Below are 23,969 nucleotides of genomic sequence, written 5' to 3'. Positions count from 1 at the left end.
GTTAGGGACCATAGTAGTACCGATGGACGCATCGTTGTAACTACCGTACTCCCTACGCTAGGATGACCTCCATTGATCTGGGATCAATGATACTAGTCTGGGACCAGTGGTAGGAGTTGTACCATACTATGACGCTGACTTTGGGTCGGTTGAGACTGGTCTGGGATCAGTGGTACATACTCTGAGACTGACTTTGAGTCAGTGGAGGATGATATTGGTCTGGGACCATTGGAGTTGTACTCACTATGACGCTGACTTTGGGTTGGTTGAGACTGGTCTGGGACCAATGGTACATACTCTGAGACTGACTTTGAGTCAGTATGATACATCCTCGATCATTTCTTCTTCTTCATAATTCGGACAAAAGCAGAGCAGAACAGAGCAAAACAGTACAGATCAGTGCAGGCAGAACAAGACAAAGAAGAACAGGCAGAATAGAGCAGAGCAGGGTAAGGGTCAGGCTATACAGGGCAGTGCATTTGATGGATGAATAGTAACGACCGATAGACAGATTGCAGATGAAGTTCTCCATGGTTGAGAGGGAGTGTTAAAATTGGCAACCAGGGCAAAAATTGATGTGGGTCATCTTATTCATGGCTGATAATATTTTTATTAGATTCCTCTCGTCGAGAGGTGTAGGATTGATATAAAGATCATCCAATTCCGATAAGTATTCATGGAGATATGAATTTATTTTGATTATGGAATTATTATCAAGCCAACCTACAACTCATGTAGGCTCAGAAGCCCAACAGTCGCATCTATTCACCCACCAACGTTGTGTATAAATATAAGAGGACTTTTCCTCATTTGGACTCACTCATCTCATCACATCTCTCTCTCTCTACTGCGCAGATACGAGTCTCTTCTCTACTGCGCTGAAATGGGTCTCTCTCTCTCACACATGTGAAGCCGGAAGCTGTTGAATTTGAAGCTGGAACTGCAGAAGTAAAGATTGACTTGCGTGGCCTAGAAGATCTCCTCTTTAGAACTGTGATGTAGGTTCATCTGAATCTCCTTTGAAAGCTGCAACTTTTGGTGGTGGAATGAAGTCAATCTGACGAACGGTTTGCAAGATATCGACTGCCCTAGTTTGAAGCCGAAAACTGCTGAAACTGAAGCTGCAACTGCAGAAGTAAAGATTGACTTGCGTGGCCTAGAAGATATCCTCATCTGAACTACGCTATAGGTTCATCTGAATCTCCTTTGAAAGCCGCAACTTTTGGTGGTGGAATGAAGTCAATCCGACGAACGGTTTGCAAGATATCGACTGCCCTAGTTTGAAGCCGGAAACTGCTGAAATTGAAGCTGCAACTGCAGAAGTAAAGATTGACTTGCGTGGCCTAGAATATCTCCTCTTATGAACTGTGTTGTAGGTTCATCTGAACCTCCTCTGGAAGCCGAAACTTTTGGTGGGGGAATGAAGTCAATCCGACAGTCGGTTTGTGAGATATGGTCTGCCCTAGTTTGATAATGAAGCCGCTAATGCTGATGCTGCTGATCTAGGGTTTGCTACTACTGATATGAATCAGATTTATTGTACTATTTCTCTCTGCTGAATTATGGAAGATAAAAGAAGATTTGATCAAAGGGTTTCCCCACACATTGTGGGGTTTGTCCCTGGCTAGCTGCCACATCTTGTGTCTCTTGTCTTGGCTTGTTTTATGTCGATCGTTTAATGTTCTATCTGCACTTTACTTTATGTACATGTGATTTCTAATTGGTGGAATATAATAAGAAAAAGAAGCAAATTTTTATAAGCATAGAACATACCATAACTTAACACAACTTCATCAAATAGCTATCGATTCTCTCATACCATGCTCGAGGTGCTTGCTTTAGCCCATAGAGGGCCTTTTTCGACCTGCACACATGAGATTCTCATTCATAAAATTCAAATCCTTCGAGTTGCTCCACATATACCTCCTCTTTGATCAAACCATGTAAGAATGCAATCTTGACATCCATCTGATGTAGGTTCCATCCTTGCGAAGCAGTAAGGGCTATGATCAAGCGGATGGTGGTATATTTGGACATAGGTGCAAATATCTTGTCATAGTCTATACCTTCCTTCTGGGAGAAGCCACGAGCAACAAAACGAGCCTTATACTTTTTCGTACTTCCATTAGCTGCATGCTTGATCTTGTAAAGCCATTTTGAAGTTACAACTGTCATGTCTTGGGGTCTAAGGACCACATCCCAGACATCGTTCTTCATAATAGACTCATATTCTTCGGTCACAGCATCCTTCCATACTTGATGCTTGATGGCATCTGTGAATGATGAAGGCTCATTTTGGATGATCGTGCTCATGATGGTCAGGTATCCTTGATACCTGTTCAATTTCTTACTTTCATGGAAGGTTCCTCGGGGTGTTGTGTGTCCTTCAGCATCGTCAAGTGTCCCCCTAAGCCATGAAGGCCTCTTCCTTGAAGAGGAAGGCTCAGGCAGAGGAGGATCAATAGGATCCAGGGGTTCTTCCATATCGGGCATTGTCTCATCTTCTTTTTCTTTCAATTCCCTAGTGTCAGCTTCTTGAGAGCTCCTCAAAGTAGGAAGATTGTCCACCTTGCTAAGGGCCATATCTTTGTCAAAGGTGACATCATGACTAATCTCGACTTCCCTTTGACCAGCTACATAGATTCTATAGCCCTTAGTATTTTCACTATAACCCACAAAGATTCCTTTCTTTCCAGATGCACCCAATTTATTCCTTTTCTCTTTCGGCACATAAAAATATACAGGGCTTCCAAAAGTTATAAAATGAGATACGTCAGGTTTCTTACCGGTGAACATTTCTTCAGGAGTTTTGGAACCCAATGCTTGATGAGGGCATCAATTTTGTACATATACGGCGGTGTTTGCAGCTTCGACCCATAGAAACTTTGGAAGTCTTTGATCATGGAGCATAGCATGGACAGCTTCCACAATCGTACGATTCTTCCTTTCTGCCACACCATTCTTCTCAGGAGTATATGATGTAGTGGTCTCCCTCTTAATACCAGCCTCTTTGCAAAATTCATGAAACTCATTGGATTCATATTCAGTCCCATTATCAGTCCTTAGGATCTTGATCTTCTTTTCGGTTTGATTCTCGATCAAGGCTTTGAAGTGTCGAAACTAGGAGAACACTTCATCCTTCTTTTTCAAAAAATATATCCAAGTCTTGCGAGAATAATCATCTGTAAAGGTGAGGTAATATAAATATCCTCCCAAGGAGTTCATAGGAATCATATCAGATATGTCTGAGTGAACCAACTGCAATATATCAGAGGTCTTGCTTTGGCTTGAGGGGAATGGTCCCCTTTTGAGCTTTCCTTCGGCACATCCTGGACATACACCTTCTTGCTCTAATTCTGAACTCAGGCATCTCGGTTACCATTTTTCTTACATCAGGTAGAGCTTTATAATGAAGGTGAGAAAACCTCTGATGCCATAGTTCAAAATGATGAGATGTGTCACAAGACATGACACCCAACAGACTTCCTCTGACCTAATATAATGAATCAACTCGAAACCCAAGAGTAAAAGCATATTTAAAGTTATTTTTCCATACACGTACCTTGCCATCACTGAAAGCCACCTTGTAGCCTTTGTCTTCCATTGCTGAAATGGACACCAGGTTCTTTTTTAGATCAGGTACATATAATACATCTTGTAAGTGGATGGTATTACCTTGATTCAGTTGAAGAATGACATTTCCTACACCTTTCAAGGGATATTTTGAATTGCCTCCAAGAAATATTTCCAAGTTGGTTTCTTTCTCTACCAGATTATAAAGAGCTTCTTTCTAACTAGTGAAGTGCCTTGAGGCACCACTATCAATAAGCCAATTTCCCAACGAGTTCGGGGGAGCAATGGTAGATAGAGCAGCTAGTAGATAATATTCATCTTGCTTATTGTCAACAGTGTTATATTCATACCTGGAATTTCTTGCCTTCTTGAATGTTTGTCCTCTTCCTTGATTTCCAGCACTCCTTTTATGTCGGCCATTTGACTTGCCATTTCTTTGATTGCTTTGAGATGGATTTTGATCATCATTCCAGTGTGAGTTCCTTTTATCAGGGCATTCCCTTGCATAATGACCTGGTTTATTGCAATGGTAACATCATCCTTTTCTTCCACCCTTTGGTCCAGCCTTTCCTTTGGATTTAGCCTCAGAATTGTTTCTTCTTTTAGCATGAGAAGAAAAGGCAGCGGGATGACCTTTAAGTGTGGTCATTTCTTGTTCTTCCATTCTTGCTTCTTCTTGAATGCATCTTGCCATTAATTCCTCAAATCCAGGAATTACATTATTGTTGAGGAGAGTAGTCTTGAATATATACCATTCAAATGGTAGTCCTCCAAGAGTTGTGAGTACCATTTCCCTATCAGGAATTACTTCCCCAATAGATATGAGATCGTTCTTGATCTCGGTGATCTTTAAGAAATATGCTTGCATATTTTCATTTTTTCCCTTCTTAATTTCCTTCAGATTATTTCTAAGAAACAGGATTTGATTTGCATCATTAACTTTAAATAAACTCACCATTCTATCGTAGATTTCCTTGGAGGTGTTCAACTCATAAACATAGGCCACCAAGCGCTTGTCGATAGAGTCCTAGATGATCTTCTTTTCTTTGACTTCTTCCTTGGTCCATTTGTTACTAGCAGTAGCAGATGCATTTGATGGAGGCTCAACAACTCCGCCTCTCACATGGTCCAGCACTTCTTTTTCTTCTAATGTTAGATCGAGAGACATCTTCCATCCGTGGTAGTCAGACTTCTCATGGAATTTGTCTTTAGTAGCGAAGTGTGTTGAGGACCCCATAATTCCTTTTAGATAGCCTTGCCAACCTTCTCTTTGGTGATTGCTCTTTCTCTTGCTCTTGCTTGGGCTTTGTCTTCACCTCAACTCTAATACCATGTTAAATTATGGTATGTTCTATGCTTAGAGCAGTTTACTTTGTTTTTCTTATTATTATCCACAGATTATAAATCACATGTACATAACGTAAAGTGCAGATAGAACATTTAAACGATCAACAGAAAACAAGCCAAGACAAGAGACACAAGATGTGGCAGCTAGCCAGGGATAGACCCCAATATGGGGAAACCCTTTGACCAAATCTTCTTTTATCTTCAATAATTTAGCAGAGAGAAATAGTACAAAAATCTGATTTATATTAGCAACAGCAAACCCTAGATCAGCCCTAAACTAGGGCAGTTAATATCTATCAAACCAGAGGTCATATCACCTTGATTCCGATGCCAAAAATTGCAGCCTTCCAAGGAGAATTAGCCACACCAAATGCACAGTAAAAGAGGAGTCCATGCTGGTCAGTGCTGGTCAAAGTTCCTTTCTGCAGCTTCAGCCCTAGAAATCTGCGTCCTCTTTTCCACACGTGTGAGAGAGATAGCCTTTCTACGCAGGAGAAAGAAGAGACTCTTTTCTGCGCAGGAGAGAGAGAGATGTGTGATGAGAAGTGAAGTGTGCAACTGAGGAGAATGCTCCTTGTATTTATATGCAAAATGTTGGGGTTGAATAGACATGACTATTTGGCTTTTGAGCCTACATAAGTTGCTGGCCGAACTTGAAAATTTGTCCATAATCAAAATAAATTCATATCTTCATAAATACTTGTCGAAATCGGATGATCTTTAGATCAATCCTACACTTCTCGATGAGAGGAATCTAGGAAAAATATCAGCATCCATAAATAAGGTGACTGACATGAAGTTTGTCCCTAGTTACCAATTTTAACACTTCATTTGACCGATATTTTCTCATGTTTCTAGGTCATTGACTGCAAGTTGATCATAGGTCAACTCTATCCTTTGACAGATTTTCACTGGTTCGTTGACTGAGGTTTTGACCAAATTTTGACCCTCATATTAAGAGCTACTTCAAGTTGAAATTCATGCCTTCTATTACACACTTGGACATTAACCAAGGTTGACTACTTTCTCTCTTTGTTGACTAGTTTGACTTGGAAATATTGAGGTCAAAAATTGGAATCTTGTTGGAATATTGTAATGTACATTTTGATGAACTAAATTCTCTCTCATAAGAAAATATTGTTGGGTTTTCTCCTTACATATTTTTCCCTGGCTTCTAGCCTAAATATTGGTGTCTTTTCTCTCTTTTTTTACTGTATATTGTGATCTCTATTGCTCTATTGAAGAAAAGTAAATGGTTGAATTTTTTCATGTATAAATTTAATGATTGGAATGTTATAAGATGTTAAATTGGCAACTAGGGCCAAACTCCATGTGGATCAACTTATTTATCACAACTGATATTTTTATTGGATCCCTCTCATCGAGAGGTGTAGGATTGATCTAAAGATCATCCAATTCCGATAAGTATTTATGAAGTTATGAATTTATTTATGTTATGGACAAATTGTTAAGTCGACCAGCATCTTATGTAGGCTTTGAAGCCCAACCGACGTGTCTATTCAACCTCTACATTTTTAGTATAAATAAGAGAGGATTTGGAGTCATTAGTGACACACTCTTCATGTGATCTCCTCCTCACCACGTCTTGGGTTTTTGGTGAAGGAGAGACACACAAGAAGATACATTGGATGATGCCCTAGCTTATACGTGGATGATGCCCTAGCAATATATGCACAAACATTCATTATATATAAGGGAAGGAACACATCGTAGATGGAAATACTAGTATATATGCAGCAATATATATATACACTGTCATGCATAGCATGTCCACACAGTCATATACGCAATATATATATATATACGTTGTCAGCCGCAGTAAGGGAAGGAACTCAACGTGGATGGAACGCAGTCACATATGCAATATAAATACACTGTCAGCCACAGTAAGTAATGAAGACATAACGTGATGCCCTAATCTACTTTAGTCGTAACTGCAGTCCAACATGGTTATGAAGAATGCTGGTCATATAGACAGTGATACACTGGTTATGAAGAACCCTGGTCATTGATGACACTATACGCAGCAATGGAGACTCTTATACATAGTCAACATGATGCCATATTGTACATACGCAGCATATACGCAGCCATGGAAACACTTGTACATACGATACTTTCCACGTCGTCATTCCTCAGTCACAACCGTAGCCAAGTATGAAGGCAGAGCCTCAGTCATAATCACTTAGTTATCTGCAGATCATACATGAAGGAGCCACAGTAAGGATAGCCTCAGGACATTGTGAAAGAAGGCATAAAGAACAACATAAATCTATGTATTGGGTATATGTATGAAGCCACAGTCAAATGCAACATTATCATACGTTCTGGGCTCTCGGCATACTTGAAGGAGATTTGATGAAGCTGCAATGGAATAGCCACAGTCAAACACACCATTGCTAATGATTATACACAACAATGAAAGGAAACCTATAGCTACCAAGAGGAATACCAATACGTTGTGTGAAGTATGCAACCCTGACTAAATAATGGGATTGTGTGGAACTATAGCCTAGCTACTTTTCTAGGCTGTAAGCCATAGAAAGCAGTTAAGGCTGATATGTATCTGAACTAAAGAATGATGTATGGGTAGCATTATGAGATCATGGGTAGCATGATGTATGGGCAACATTATGGGTAGCATGATGAATGGGCATCATGATAGATGAGATCATGGGCAGCATGATAGATGAGATCATGGGTAACATGATGTATGAGATCATGGAAAGCATCATGGGCAACATGATGCAAGGGCAGCATGATGTATGAGATCATGGGTAGCATGATGAATGGGCAGCATCATGGGCAACATGATGCAAAGGCAGCATGATGTAGAGATCATGGACAGCATGATGTATGGGGAGCATAGTGATCATGAGCAGCATGATGATGCATGATGCAGCATGATGGTGCTATATGGTAAGGTGCAGCAAATGGACAAGATGTAGCACTGTGATAGGTGAAGAAGTCACCTTAGATAATCAGTTCAAGCAATATGTCTTCAACTAATATTTGTAAATATCAAAAGTCAAAGTGTTGACTTCTATTGTAAATGTACTATCTCTCTCACTTTTTCTGTTGAACTTTGAAGAACATAAAAGAAGAATTGCTCAAGGGTTTCTCCACATTGTGGGGTTTGTCCCTAGCTAGTGCCACATCGTGTGTCCTCTTGTCTTGGCTTATCTTCTGCAATTTATATTCATGTTCTATCTGCATTTTACTTTAATGATGATGTGATTGCTAACTGTGAAAATTTAAGTAAATTTCTCTAGCATAGAACATACCTAAAAATAACATGGTATTGGAGTTGAGGTGAAGACAATGCCCAAGCAAGAGGGAAAGAGCAATCATCGACAATAGTTGGGACAAGACAAAAGGATCAATGGGTTCCTCATAATTCACCCAGGGTGAAGTCGATGCAGAGAATGTTATCACAATGGTGCAGTGGAAGGTTCTGATGGCCTACCTAAAGATCACTTCATCAGGAAGTTTGGATCTAAGGGTGGAAGGAAAGGCAGATGCTTTGGTTGCAATAAGTTTGGCCATTATGCGAAGGAGTGTCTGAATGGCAGAGACACTTCTCTTGATGAAGATAAAAAAATCATACCAAGGTCAAGGGAATGACAGGTAATACATTTCATCAAGGAGAGATGGTCGACTCTTCAAAGAAATCAAGGAACCCCAGGCACTTCATCGGATAGATATGTGCACTCTCTAATTTGGTAGAGATGGAAACAATCATGGAATTATACTTGGAGCCGATGCCACCTTTCCCGAAAAGGGTGTAGGGAATGTTACCCCTCAATTGAATGAGGGTAACTTGATTCACTTACAGAATCTCTTTTATGTACCTGATCACAAGAAGAACCTGATGTCCATTTCAGCAATGAAAGTCAAAGGTTACAGGGTGGCACTCATCGATGGAAAGGTACGTGTTTGAAAATATATTTTTCAAAGATGTTTTTGAGTACAGGGTTGTATCAAGCTTTCAGAAGTCCACTGGGGACCATGTCCGTTGACACAACACCAGAGGTCTGTGAGTCAGATGGTGACAGGGATGCCTAAATTCAAAAAGAGCATGAAGGTACATGTTTGAAATGTACCAAAGGAAAATATTAAGAGGGGGACCATTCCCCTCATGCAGCAAGTCCATAGGTTTGGAACAACCTGAGGAGTTTGAGATTCATGATTGGGAATCTCTTGTATACAGGTGGAAGAAAACCCTCTATGGCTTGAAGCAAAACACCTCGGGTGTAGTATGAGAGGATTGATAGTTGTCTGATGAAGCTGAGATTCACTAGGAGTGAAACCGATCCAAACCATTACTCGAAGGTTGTGGATGATAGACCTCTCATACTGGCACCTATGTCTAATAGGTGTAGACCCTCTCATTTGTAGAAGATAGAGGGAGTTGAATTCCGAATGTGGAAAGATAAACTGCAAGCCTGTGACTACCTCGAGGATCTTAACTTTCAGAAGTTATATGGTAGTGATGTCGGACCAGATTTGGGAAATGCCTCTGAGTTTCATAAAACTCATTCGCATTGATGTTCTTGTTGAACCTTCATCCGGACCTATGTTTCGCAGTTAGTAAGGTGAGCTCATATTTGGTTGAGTTTCATTGGATTGGTGGCTAGAATCTTGTGAGATATCTTCAGGGCACAATCTCTCATGGATTGAGAAACACTTCCGAAATATTTCAAATGTTGAGTGGGCAAGCAGTCTGGAGGATCATTAGAGCACTTCTCAGTGCTGGTTCTCCTTGGGATCTGCTTCGATATCCTAGATGAGCAAGAAGCAGAAGTCGATGGCTTTGAGCACCGCCGAGGTAGAGTATATTGTTGCTAGCATGGCTACCTGAGAGGCAGTCTGGTTACGAAATCTCTTCAGTGAGCTGTTTGGATACGATTATGTAGCAAGATGATTAATTCTTCTGTGAGGTCTGGATGATGTGTTCTCCATGATGATTATGTAGCAGGATGATTAGCTCTCCTGTGAGGCCTGGATGATGTGTTCTCCATGGTGATTGTGTAGCAGGATGATTAGCTCTCCTGTGAGGACAGGGTTGATTAAGTTCTCCTATCGAGGCATCCTACCCATGCAGTCTGGGACTCATGGGAAGTACCTCTCATATGATCAATGAGCAGGGAAATGAGGACAGGGACCATAGTAGTACTGATGGATGCATCGATGTATCTACCGTACTCCCTATGCTAGGATGACCTTCATTGATTTGGGATCAATGATAATGGTCTGGGACCAATTGTAGGAGTTGTACCTACTATGACACTCACTTCGGGTCGATTAAGACTGGTCTGGGACTAGTGAGAGTTGTACCTACTATGATGTTGACTTCAGGTCAGTTGAGACTAGTCTAGGACCAGTGGTACATACTCTGAGACTGACTTCTGGTCAGTGTAGGACTGGTCTGGGACCAGTGAGAGTGCTACCCATTATGACATTGACTTTGGGTTGGTTGAGACTGGTCTGGGACTAGTGGTACACACTCTGAGACTAACTTCAAGTCAGTGGAGAATGGTATGAGACATTCTCGATCAATTCTTCTTCTTCATAGTTTACCGGAGCTAAGTTGAGCAGAGCAGAGCCAGTAGAGCTGAGCAGAGAAGAAAAGAGCTAGTAGAACTAAGCAGAGCAGAGCAAAGCCAGCAGAGCAGAGCAGAGCAGAGTAGAGCAGAGTAGAGCAGAGCAGGGCTAGCAGAGTTGGGCAGAGCAGTGTAGGGCACTGATAGTAGAGATAGTACAGTCGGACATATGGATCAGCGGATGGAGTTCTCCCTAGTTGAGAGGGAGTGTTAAATTGGAAATTAGGACCAAACTCCATGTGGGTTATCTTATTTATGGTAGCTGATATTTTTATTGGATCCCTCTCATCGAGTGGTGTAGGATTGATCTAAAGATCATCCGATTCCTATAAGTATTTATGAAGTTATGAATTTATTTATGTTATGGACAAATTGTTAAGTCGGCCAACATCTTATGTAGGATCTAAAGCCCAACTGACATGTCTATTCAACCTCTACATTTTTAGTATAAATAAGAGAGGATTTGGAGTCATTAGTGACACACTCTTCATGTGACCTCCTCCTCAACACGTCTTGGGTTTTTGGTGAACGGGAGACACACAAGAAGATACATTGGATGATGCCCTAGCTTATACGTGGATGATGTTGTAGCAATATATGCACAAACATTCATATGATATAAGGGAAGGACCATAGCGTGGATGGAAATACTAGTATATACGCAGCAATATATATACGTTGTCATGCACAACATGGCCACGCAGTCATATACGCAATATATATATATGTTGTCAGCTGCAGTAAGGGAAGGAACTCAGCATGGATGGAACACAGTCACATATGCAATATAGATACACTGTCAGCCACAGTAAGTAATGAAGACATAACGTGTTGCCCTAATCTGCTTCAGTCATAACTACAATCCAACATGGTTATGAAGAACGCTGGTCATATAGACAGTGATACGTTGGTTATGAAGAACACTGGTCATATAGACAGTGATACGTTGGTTATGAAGAACGTTGGTCATTGATGACACTATACGCAACAATGGAGACTCCTATACACAGTCAACATGATGCCATATTGTACATACGTAGCATGTACGCAACCATGGAAACACTTGTTCATACGATACTTTCCACATCGTCATTCCTCAGTCATAACCGCAGCTAAGTATGAAGGCAGAGCCTTAGTCATAATCACTTAGGTAGCCGCAGATCATACATGAAGGAGCCGCAGCAAGGATAGCCTCAGGACATCATGGAAGAAGGCAGAAAGAACAACATAAATCTATGTATTGGGTATATGTATGAAGCCGCAGTCAAACGCAGCATTATCATACGTTTTGGGCTCTCGGCATACTTGAAGGAGATTTGATGAAGCTGCAGTGGAATATCCGTAGTCAAATGCAACATTTCCAATGATTATATGCAGCAATGAAAGGAAACCTGTAGCTTCCAAGAGGAATACCAATACGCTGTGTGAAGTACGCAGCCCTGACTCAATAATGGGATTGCGTGGAACTATAGCCTAGCTGCTTTGCTAGGCTACAAGCCATAGCAAGCAGCTAAGGCTAATATGTATATGAACTAAAGAATGATGTATGGGTAGCATAATGAGATCACGGGCAGCATTATGGGCAGCATGATGAATGGGCAGCATGATAGATGAGATCATGGGCAGCATGATGTATGAGATCATGGGAAACATGATGAATGGGCAGCATCATGGGCAACATGATGTAAAGGCTGCATGATGTATGAGATCATGGGCAACATGATGAATGGGCAGCATCATGGGCAACGTGATGCAAGGGCAGCATGATATATGAGATCATGGACAGCATGATGTATGGGCAACATAGTGATCATGAGCAGCATGATGATGCATGATGCAGCATGATGGTGCTACATGGTAAGGTGCAGCAAATGGACGAGATGCAGCACTATGATAGGTGAAGAAGTCACCTTAGAGAATCAGTTGAAGCAATATGTCTTCAACTGATCTCCGTTGATGTCAAAAGTCAAAGTGTTGACTTCTATTGTAAATGTACTATCTCTCTCACTTTCTCTGTTGAACTTTGAAGAACACAAAAGAAGAATTGATCAAGGGTTTCCCCACATTATGGGGTTTGTCCCTGGCTAGCGCCACATCTTGTGTCCTCTTGTCTTGGATTGTCTTTTGTGATTTATATTCATGTTCTATCTGCAATTTACTTTAATGTTGATTTGATTGCTAATTGTGAAAATTTAAATAAATTTCTCTAGCATAGAACATACCTAAAGTAAACATAAGAAGACTAATTGTATCATTGGAATTAGTTATCAATTTGAAAATTTTTACTATTCTTGATTGCACTAGAAAATCAACATGGTATGAGAGCTTGGTGAAGGGAAAGAGCATTGACATCACCTTGAAGAGCATTGAGAATCACTTTAAAGACTATTGGGATTCTACTTTCTATTTTGGTTGGACATCTTCATCATGAATTCCTTCATGAAGACCGAGAAAAAACTTGAAGGAGATACAAATTACAGGGCATGGAAGGCTACAATTGACCTAATGCTTGCAAGGCACAAGGCCTTGGGCATATTTACAAGAAAAGTTACTGAACTAGCTGACCAAGCAAGAAAATGCAAATTTCAGGAAGATGACATCTTGGAAAGAAGCATCATTGTGGAATTTGTTAGGCATCATCTAATTCCCTATATTGTTGATCATCGATCTCCCAAGGAGATGTATGATGCCATTATTGGATTGTACACTATCGGAAACATCAATCAATATATAAGTTTAAGGGGACAGCTTCACAATATCAATTTGACAAATTATGATATGTTGGCATAATATTTTGTAAGGATATATCAAATAAGATATCAACTCAAAGCTATTGAAGAAGAAGTATCCAACAAAGAACTGGTAGTTATCGCATTGGGTGGTCAGCTAAATCTTGGAATCCTTTTGTGAAAAGTATTAGTGGTAGAGAAAATTAACTTTCTTTTGATAAGTTGTGGGTTTCCTACATACAATGAGAATCGAGACTCCTTTCCAAAGGCCACATTGCAAATTCAGGTGAAGACTCTCAAGCTTTTGCAACCCACTCAATGAATAGCAAGGGGAGAAGAAACTTTGGAAGATTTCAAAGAAGTTGACGGAGAATACCTAATTCAAGACTTGCTCCAAGGGAACCTTCTTCACAAAGAATTGTTGGAAAACGTAACTAGTTTAGGTCTTCATAATTGTCATTTTACTCATGTCATTATGTATATCTTATGTAACAAACAAAAGAAGAAAGAAAAATTATTATTTTTAAGCCTGGGTTTCATGCTTCTTTTAATTGTTCATCTAGGTTAAGCATTTTCCTCATGCTTCTCGGGTTTGTCATGTCATAAGACCCATTTGGGCAAGTTTTAACATGAAAAATAATTTATTTTTGTGTCTAGCAAGTCAAAAATACCTCCAAGCACAAGTGGACCCTACAAGTGATAAGTTGGCCTAAGAAAGGCATATTCGACCACATGTGAATGGTATATAAAGGAGATGAGTTCTATTCATTAGGACACACTTTAGCATTAGATCTATAAAATAAGGAAGAAAAATCAGTGATGAAGATAAGGAATAAGTCAAAAGTCTAGTAGAAAAGAGGGAAAGGTCAAAACGAAGAAAATATTCCCTAGAAGATTTTGCACGTGCAAAAAATTTAGGGTTGCAAGAGGCCAAAGTTGCATACATAATTGCAAGTCTGAAATTCTATTACAGGGAGGCCGAAACTTTTGTTGTAGGGGATGAAGTCTAAGGTTTGACTACCTTTAGAAGAGTTTGACTATGTTGACTTGAGGAGATTTTTGTCTTGTTTGGAAGAGATCTCATTGGAGGGCTGACTTGGTTCTTGGAAGAGGTTGACTTTGGTCTTTGGGTATTGGATTCCTCATTTGAACTAATTCTATAAAAAAAAAGGATATTCTTACTGGGTTTTCCCCTTTGGAGGGGTTTTTCCCTAACATGGAGCCTAATTCTTGTGTCTATTGTTTTATGATCTTCATGGTTTATGCTCTCGAAAATTGTTTGATGAAAATATCTAACAAAGAATAGTAAGAAGATAAATAAATTTCACAATAAATTATTAAGGATAATGAGAATTGTTTAAATCACTTCCCTACTAGATTCTCCAACATGGTATCAAATCTTAGGTGAGAATAAGGCAACTTGAAGATCATTTTTGTTGGCATAAGTGGAAGACATTCATTGAAGGACATTATTTGCAAGAAGGGACATAAGACAAGGACACAAGGAAATGCTCAAAGGATACTACATGAAGTTCTCATTAAAGGAAGCATTATGGAAGAACTCTCATTGAAGGGAGAACACTAAAAGCTCTTGTTGAAGGATCTATAGTGCACTCTGTCATTTTAAAGGAAATATCATTACTTCTCCATTGAAGACATTTTATCTCTCTCTTGGAAGGTCATTAATTTGAAGCCTCAATTGGAACACACATTTTAAGGAAAAGTATTTTTGCATCCTAGAAGTCATCACTCTAGGACATTTTTTGAATTCTCGTGAAAGGCTTTGAAAGTATCATGATAATTGAAGGCATCATCAAGAAGAACACTTGTTTGACAAGTACATACCATAGTATTTTCTATGTCTCAATCCACATATCAAATTGCTACATTTTGCAAGGAGAGCAATAAGCTTTGTGGATCAGCAAAGTTTTTAGCATGGAAGAAAAGGATTGATTTGGTTTTCACAGAAAATGAGGTCATGGAGTATGTTATGGGCAAAGTGACTCAATCAGACAAAGAGAAGACTCAAGAATTAGCACAATACAAGAAGGGAGAAGTGAGGGAACAAAGTATTCTTATTGAATCCATAAAATATCTTCTCATTCCCTTTGTTGCTGATTTGAATTCATCTAAAGAAATTTATGATAAGTTGGTGAAATTGTACTCTATAATACATTAGGTCAGAAAATATCCTTGAGAAATCAAGTATATAGAACAAGGATATCAAAGAATGAAGATATGGACACATATCTCATGAAAATATCACAATTAATGGATTTTTTGCAAGGGCTTGGGGAAGTTGCTATTTAGAGATGATCGCTTGTGTACTAAATGATTTGCCACCATAATAGAGCAGTTTTGCAACTAATGTCTACTCAAGAAAATATATTACTCCTTTTGATGAACTATGGGCTTAATGTGCCTTGGAAGAAACAAGATTGAAGGAAAACGATGACACCGAATCAAATGAGAAGTCTCAATCCTTTGTTGTAAAATCCAAGAAGAAGAAGAAACGGAAGTTTGGAAAGTCCAAAGGAAAACAGGATATGTCCAAAATTCAATGCTTTGGATGCAATGAGTATGGGCATTTTAATAGGGATTGTCCAAACAAGAAAAACAACAAAAGAAAGGAAAGGAGTGAAGCTCACATATTTGAAGAAAAGGGAGAACTTGAGAAGATGTTGAAAGGAGAAGATCCCAAGGATATTTACTATTGAAGGAAGCTCCATCACTATTAGGTTCATTTGCATTTTTTTTTTCTTTTACTAGAAAGTAGAAAGTAGAGTAGCATACATCGTTGCAAACTCTAGAAGAGTCTTGGATTTTGTAAAGCATCGCATCATAGAAAGAAGCATATAATAGTAGAGGAATTAGAATCTAAATGATGAATTTGCTTTGGAAGGAATCATCTCGCTTACAAGAATGAGAATATTGAGCATATTGCACATTATAGGTCATCAAGCATTTTTCTAACATAATGTTAGAGGTAGTCATCTTGCAAAGAAGGATCGTCAAGGTCCTCCAATAAGAACCATCATTTAGGAAGGTTATTAAAAGAAGCATTATGACAAGACTAGTATGTATTCCATCTAGTATGGAAACAATAGTCTTGAAGGATGAAGGCATGCAGATGGTCGAATGACAGTTTGAAAGATGGTTATATGGAACAAGAGGTATGCATGTTTTTAAGTAACTCTTCTCTAGAAGGTAGAGTTCATATCTACAAGAATCTTGCAGAAAGAGTTCGTTATAAGAATGTGCTCAACAAGTCTTTCATATGGGTACTCGATGCTTAGAAGAAGAAATTTGGCATAACTAAAGATCAAGAGTCTCTCGCAAAACAGCATGAAAAAAATCAGAATCAAATAGGGTCTCCTGATGAAAGAAAGAGAGTTTATAATGACAACTCCAAGGAAGATATTGTAGCTTGTTGTTCATTCTATGGACACCATGATTAAAAGTGAATGCATGGAGAAGGATTATTGTACAAAATGGAGAAGGACCATACGAAAAGATGTTGATCTCAAAAGAAACAAGCAGAATTTGATATTTTGATGAAAGGCCATCATAATGAGGTAATTATTATATTGATATTCTTGGCATTGGTTATCTAGTTGGTATATAGTCTTTCTACTTGGAAGAATGTTACAAAAATGACAGTTGAGGCAAATACAACTATTGGTTTTGAACTCAATCCAAAGAACATTTGTATTGAGTGGATGGCTTTGGTAATGTGGTCAAGATGTCTACATCATTTTGGGATTGAAAGGTAGCAGTATAAGAAGATAAACTTATGTTCATGTTTCGATAACAATGAAGATCACTTTCATGTTCAGAGGGAGCTATGATTAGCTCTACTTTGGTGGGCTCAATATAATTCCTTTATTGATGATGACTAGAGGAAAGTTATATGAAAGATTGATGGTCTGAACCTTGTCACAAGATTAAAGGAAAGAGGATGGATCCTTAACATCCAAGAGGAAAGAAGCTCAATATGATTGGTCCTCTAGGTTAAGCATGTTCTTCATGTTTCTAGGGTTTGTCATGTCATAAGAATTATTTTCATGAGTCAAGAAAGTTAATATCAATTGTATAATACACATTTGGGCAAAGTTGTAACATGAAAAATAATTTATTTTTGTGTCTACAAGGTCAAGAAGACCTTCAAGCACAAGTAGGCCCTACCAGGATAAGTCGGCCTAAGAGAGGCCTATTCACCACATGTGAAGGGTATATAAATGAGATGAGTTCGATTCATTAGGACACACTTCTATAGTTTAGTCTCTACGAGAAGAAGGAAGAAAAAAAAGCAAAGAAGACAAGGAATAAGTGAAAGGTCTAGTAGAAAATAAGGAAAGGCCAAAACGAATAAAAGCTTCCCTAGAAGATTTCACACGTGCGAAAATTTTAGGATTGCAGGAAGCCAAATTTGCAGACGTAATTACAAGTCTGAAATTATATTATAGGGAGGCTAAAGCTTTTGTTGCAAGGGCCGAATTCTATGTAGAAATTCCCACTGTAGATCAACAGATTATGCAATATACTAAAACACAATACAAGATCTATTTCTACAACATTTTGCGGAAGATTAATCGAATTTAGCAAGATCAGGAGAACAGATATAACTGAGAATGAGAAATCAATCACACATAACACAGAAGAAATATCACGAGGAAAGCCTCAACCTAAAACCCCAACTTTGTATTATCATACAAGTGGAAATATAGTCTGGATTACAAAAAGAATCAGCTCACAAGCTATCTTATTCTCTTTGCAATCCCTCTACTGCTCATAGACAGTCAAAGGCCTCTCTCAAACCTTCTCCTCTACCCTCCAAGCCTCCTATTTCTTTTCGCAATTTTCCTTGGGGTCCAATGCAGCCACTTGTGTGAATTGGCCTCTTCACATACTCACTAACCTTTGATCTATCTGCGCAATCCTGAAGGAGATAAATCCTTCTGTATAGAGGAGTTTCCTTTATAGGAAAAATCCATATAACTAATAGTACATTGTCCTTCCTCTAATCTCAACTGGGTCTCCGTCTGAACTGACATGCATGAGTTATTAATGAGAGAATATTCAGTTATCTAGAGAGAAGCAGTTACATGCATGCAATCATTAACTAACTGAACTCACAATTAATTCAACAAATTGTTTGAATTAATCTAACTGGACTTGACTCAGTTAACTAAGTCAACTAATTACAACTCAATATTACAACTCATCCTTATCTCTTTAACTGATAGATAAATTCCTCAATTAATGGAGAAACTGTTGCATGTCCTCACATAGACTTCATGTTTGATTTTTCACAACTAATTAACTCATGGTGAATTAATTAATTTATTTTCAAACAGCGGTTAAGTTCAAATTCGAATTTTACTTCCTATTTTAGTCCAGGGACTGACTAAAAATAGGAATCCATCCCGAACTGCTAAAAATAGAATGTTATTTTTAGCACTTCCATTTTTGATTCCATGTTGCTCAATCCAGCACTGGTACCCAAACTACTATTTATAGCAGTGTTATTTTTAGCACTTCCATTTTTAGCATTTCTTGTTGCCATTTTCAACACTCCCTCTCAACAAGAAAGGCTTCAAATTGAACTTGATCTTGTACCTTTGGAATGTTTTGCATGCAACACTTCTACCAAGTGTGGTTGCTCTAGCAACTCTAGAAACAAAAAACTCCCAACTGACCTTTCTATTGGGCTAGAAACGTACTCTGATGCTGAAGCTCTACTTGCTGCTGACAAGTTCTCCCTCTCTAACCTCTGAGTTTCTGCAACACTCCATGCATCTCGCACCATTGCACACCTCTCTGTGCTATCCTGCACTGGTGCAACACTCTTGTACCTCTCGCATTGTTGCAGCCTACTAGCTCTACACTGTCTTGGGACTCTTGCACTGTAGCTCTCTCTACCACTCCATCCGCATCTGTATCTACCCAATCAGCCAATCCTACTACTCCTCATCAGGGCTCCTGTAGTAAAGTCGAATCAAAGAGGTTGGGTACCTCAAGGATCCTACCCCTATTCCAACCTTCTTGGGAGGATCTATCCACACCGCCCCACCTCCTACCTAGAGGTATGGATGCATGTGATCCCTCTGCCCACTTGGCTCAAAATTTCCCCCTACTAGAGGTCTCTTCATGGGTAGATGTCTCTACTCGGTCTCCTCTCGGCTTCTCTAGTTCTGGCTACTCCACAACCTCCTAAAGCTGCTTCACTAATTGTGGCTCCTCCACAATCGTTTGAGACTTCTTCTGGTGCTGCATGTTGAGAGGTAATGTACTCTCCCTCTCAACCACAAAGTCTCCATCAGTTGTCTTGCTCCTCAAGGCTTTGCATGCATCTTGAACCTCAAGAGCATACAGGTTCTTGACTTGTGAACTAGTCTACTTCACCTGTCTCATGGTGATGTGTCGAACGAAAACCTTTCCCTTATTATAGACTACATCATAGCCTCTATCTTCTAGCATCATGATCGACACTAAATTTCTCTTTAGTCCCAGTACATACTTGACATTGGTCAAGGTAATGTGAGCGCCATGCTCCCTCTGAAAAACAACCGTACCTACACCTGAGACAGTATACTTTTCATCATTACCCATCACTATGAGTATCTAGAGATCTTTCTCCTCCAAAGTACTGAACAAACTCTTGTCGTCGGTCATGTGGAAAGAAGCTCCACTGTCAAGAAACCAACCACTTCCCACCATGGATGAAACCATGCATGCGAACAGTGTGAAATCCAACTCGAACTGTGAGGCCAGTGCCTCACCTTCTGATCCTTCCACGGATCCCTTCTTGGATTTCTTCAATGGACAATTTGTAGCAAAATGGACCAATTCATGACAACGAAAGCATCGCACTTTCAATTTGTCAAACTTCTGCCCATCTTGGGAAGAACTGGATTGGGAAAGAGAATCCTTCTCCATCCCCTTCTTCGCCTTACTCGCTGAGGTTCAATTTTCTTCATCCTCCATGGATGAAGAATCATCTCTAGTGGTGCTTCTTATCTCCTCCTACATATTTTACGACCAAAGTCATTCCCAATCTAGCATTTTCTCTCTTCCATTATCCGAGTCCTAGTAGCTATGCCAACTATTAGGAAGACTGAGTAGTGCAAGACTCACCATGTCATCATCAGCTGTCATGATCCCTACACTTCCAAGCTCATCCCTGCATGTTGTGAGCTTGTTCAGATACGTAGAGATCATGTCGCCCTTTTCACACTTGATCTTATGAAGCTTGTCTTTCAGTGCCAGCTTCCTCTGATCACTACTATTCTGATTTAAATCTTTCAATGTTTTCCACATCGAAAATGGAGTCTCCTTCTGTTAAGTCATGGTATGTTCTATGCTTATAACAATTTACTGCTTTTTCTTATTATAATCCACAGATTAGCAACCACATGTACATAAAGTAAAGTGAATATAGAACATTAAACAATCGACAGAAAACAAGCCAAGACAAGAGACACAAGATGTGGCGGCTAGCCAGGGACAAACCTCACAATGTGTGGGGAAACCCTTTGATCAAATCTTCTTTTATCTTCAATAATTTGGTAGAGAGAAATAGTACAATAAATCTGATTTATATCAACAGTAGCAAACCCTAGATCAGCAGCATCAGCATTAGCAGCTTCATCATCAAAACTAGGGCAGTCGATATCTCACAAACCGACCGTCGGATCGGCTTGATTCCACCACCAAAAGTTGCAGCCTTCAGAGGAGGTTCAGATGAACTTAAAGCATATATCAGAATAGGAGGTTAGATGGTCCACGCTGGTCAAACTTTGGATCTGCAGTTGCAGCTTCAGTTTCAACAGCTTCCTTCAAACTAGGGCAGTCGATATCTCGCAAATCGTCTGTTAGATCGACTTGATTCCACTACCACAAGTTGCAACCTTCAGAGGAGGTTTAGATGAATCTACAGTGTAGATCAGAAGAGGAGGTTTGATGCTCAACGTTGGTCAAAATTTGGATCTGCAGTTGCAGCTTCAATTTCAACAGCTTCCTTCAAACTACGGCAGTCAATATCTCGCAAATCGTCCGTCGGATCGACTTGATTCCACCACCAAAAGTTGCAGCCTTTAGAGGAGGTTTAGATGAACATACAGTGTAGATCAAAATAGGAGGTTTGATGGCCAACGTTGGTCAAAGTTTGGATCTGCAGTTGTAGCTTCAATTTCAGCAGCTTCTGACTTCACATGTGTGAGAGAGAGACCCTTTTTTGTGCAGTAGAGAAGAGACACTTTTCTGCACAGTAGAGAGAGAGAGATGTGATGAGATGAGTGAGTGAAAATGAGGAAAATTCCTCTTGTATTTATACATAGTGTCAATGTTTGAATGGATGCGACTGTTGGGCTCCTGAGCCTACATGAGTTGTAGGTCAGCTTGATAATAATTCCATAATCAAAATAAATTCATATCTCCATAAATACTTATCAGAATCGGATGATCTTTAGATCAATCCTACACCTATCGATGAGAGGAATCTAATAAAAATATTATTAGCCATGAACAAGATGACCCACATGAATTTTGGCTCTAGTTTCCAATTTAACACTCGCTCTCAACTAGGGAGAACTTCATCTGCAATCTGTCTGTCGATCGCTACTATTCATCCATCAAATGCACTGCCCTGTTCAGCCCGACCCTTGCCCTTCTCTGCTCTATTCTGCCTGTTCTGCTTTGCATTGTTCTACTCTGCTCTGCTTTGTTTTGTTCTTCTCTTCTTTTGTTTTGTTCTGCGTTGCTTTTGTCCGAATTATAAAGAAGAAGAAATGATCGAGGATGTATCATACTGACTTAAATTCAGCCTCAGAGTATGTACCACTAGTCCCAGACCAATCTCAACCGACTCGAAGTCAGTGTCATAGTATGTACAACTCCTACCACTGGTCCTAGACCAGTAACATCCTCCACTGACTCAAAGTCAATCTCAGAGTGCGTACCACTGGTCCCAGACCAGTCTCAACTAACCCGAAGTCAGTGTCATAGAATGTACCACTCCTACCACTGGTCCCAGACTAGTATCATTGATCCTAGATCAATGGAGGTCATCTTAACATAGGGAGTACAATAGATACAACGATGCGTCCATCGGTACTACTATGGTCCCTAACTTCATTTCCCTGCTCATTGATCAGATGAGAGGTACTTCCCATAAGTCCCAGACTGCATGGGTAGGATGTCTCGACAGGAGAACTTAATCAATCCTGTCCTCACAGGAGAACACATCAATCCTGCTATAATCGCCATGGAGAACACATCAATCCAGGCCTCAGAAGAGAACTAATCATCCTACTACACAGGAGAGCGAATCATCCTGTTCCATAAGAGAGTGAATCATCCTGTTCCACAAGAAAGCGAATCATCTTGTCCCACAAGAGAGCGAATCATCTTGTTCTAGTGCACACCACCAAGGGAGGTTGAGTCACCCTATGGTTGTATGTTGCTCCAGTAAGAACCGCAAGCCCTCAGAGCTCCCAGAGCTCAATGTATGCAACATGCAGGACCCTTGTACAAGGGTTTCTTGACGACTCCAAGTCATTTGGGAAAATCACAAATTAGATCTTCCCTCGGGGCTATGACAAGGTGTATCGACTTGTACATCATATTAATGCGATGGAGCCGCCTTGCTCATCGACTTACCATATCCCAGATGATGTCTATCTGCTGGAGCAATCGAAGAATATGGGATTCCTCAATAATCGAATCCCACCTCTGGTTGTTACAGAGAATCATAGTGGTATGTGTTCATACAGCTCACTAAAGAGCTTCCCCAACTAGGCAGCTTCATACGAGATCATGCTCGTAGATATGTATCTGGTCTCGGCAGTGCTTATGGCAACCGACTTCTGGTTCCTACTCATCCATTATATTGAAGCAGAATCCAAAGAGAAATAGCACTAAAAGTGCTCCAATTATCCTCCACACTACCTACCTAATCAACATTCGAATAATCATGCAGTTTCATATTTTTGAAAATGTATCTCAATCCATGAGAGATTATGTCCTGAAGACATCTCAAAATATTCTTGGCACCAATCTAGTGAGGCTCAACTAAATATGAGCTCACAATGCTAACTGCAAAACATATGTTCGGACTAAGTTTCACCAAGAACATCAACGTGAATGAGTTTTTGAAACTCAGAGGCATTTCCCAAATCTAGTCTGACATCACTACCATATAACTTCTGAAAGTTAAGATACTCGAGGTAGTCACAGGCTTGCAGTCCATCATACCAAATATTTTCAGAATCTTCACCACATATTTTCCTTGAGATAGGAAAATTTCCCTTGGCTTCTACCACACTTCAAGTCCTTGGTTCTTCATTTCAAATTCAGAAGCCAACTCCCTCTTACATTTGTGAATGAGAGGATATGCACTTGTTAGAAAGAGGTTATCCACATACAACACCAGTATGAGAGGCTTGTCATCTTCAACCTTAAGCTAAAGGTTAGGATCGGCTTCACTCCTAGTGAATCCCAACTTCATCAAGTAGCTATCGATCCTCTCATACCATGCTCAGGGTGCTTGCTTCAGCCCATAGAGAGCCTTCTTCAACCTGCATACATGAGATTTTCAATCCTAAATCTCAAATCCTTTGGGTTTCTCCACTTAGACCTCTTCTTTGATCGAACCATGCAAGAACGTGGTCTTGACATCCATCTGATGTAGGTTCCA

This window comes from Pinus tabuliformis, chromosome 4_2, assembly GCF_031772625.1.
Source record: "Pinus tabuliformis cultivar Carrire ecotype Pingquan chromosome 4_2, CPIR1, whole genome shotgun sequence".
Lineage (NCBI taxonomy): Eukaryota > Viridiplantae > Streptophyta > Pinopsida > Pinales > Pinaceae > Pinus > Pinus tabuliformis.
The sequence above is the reverse complement of the archived record's forward strand: the minus strand, read 5'-3'. Positions refer to the sequence as shown.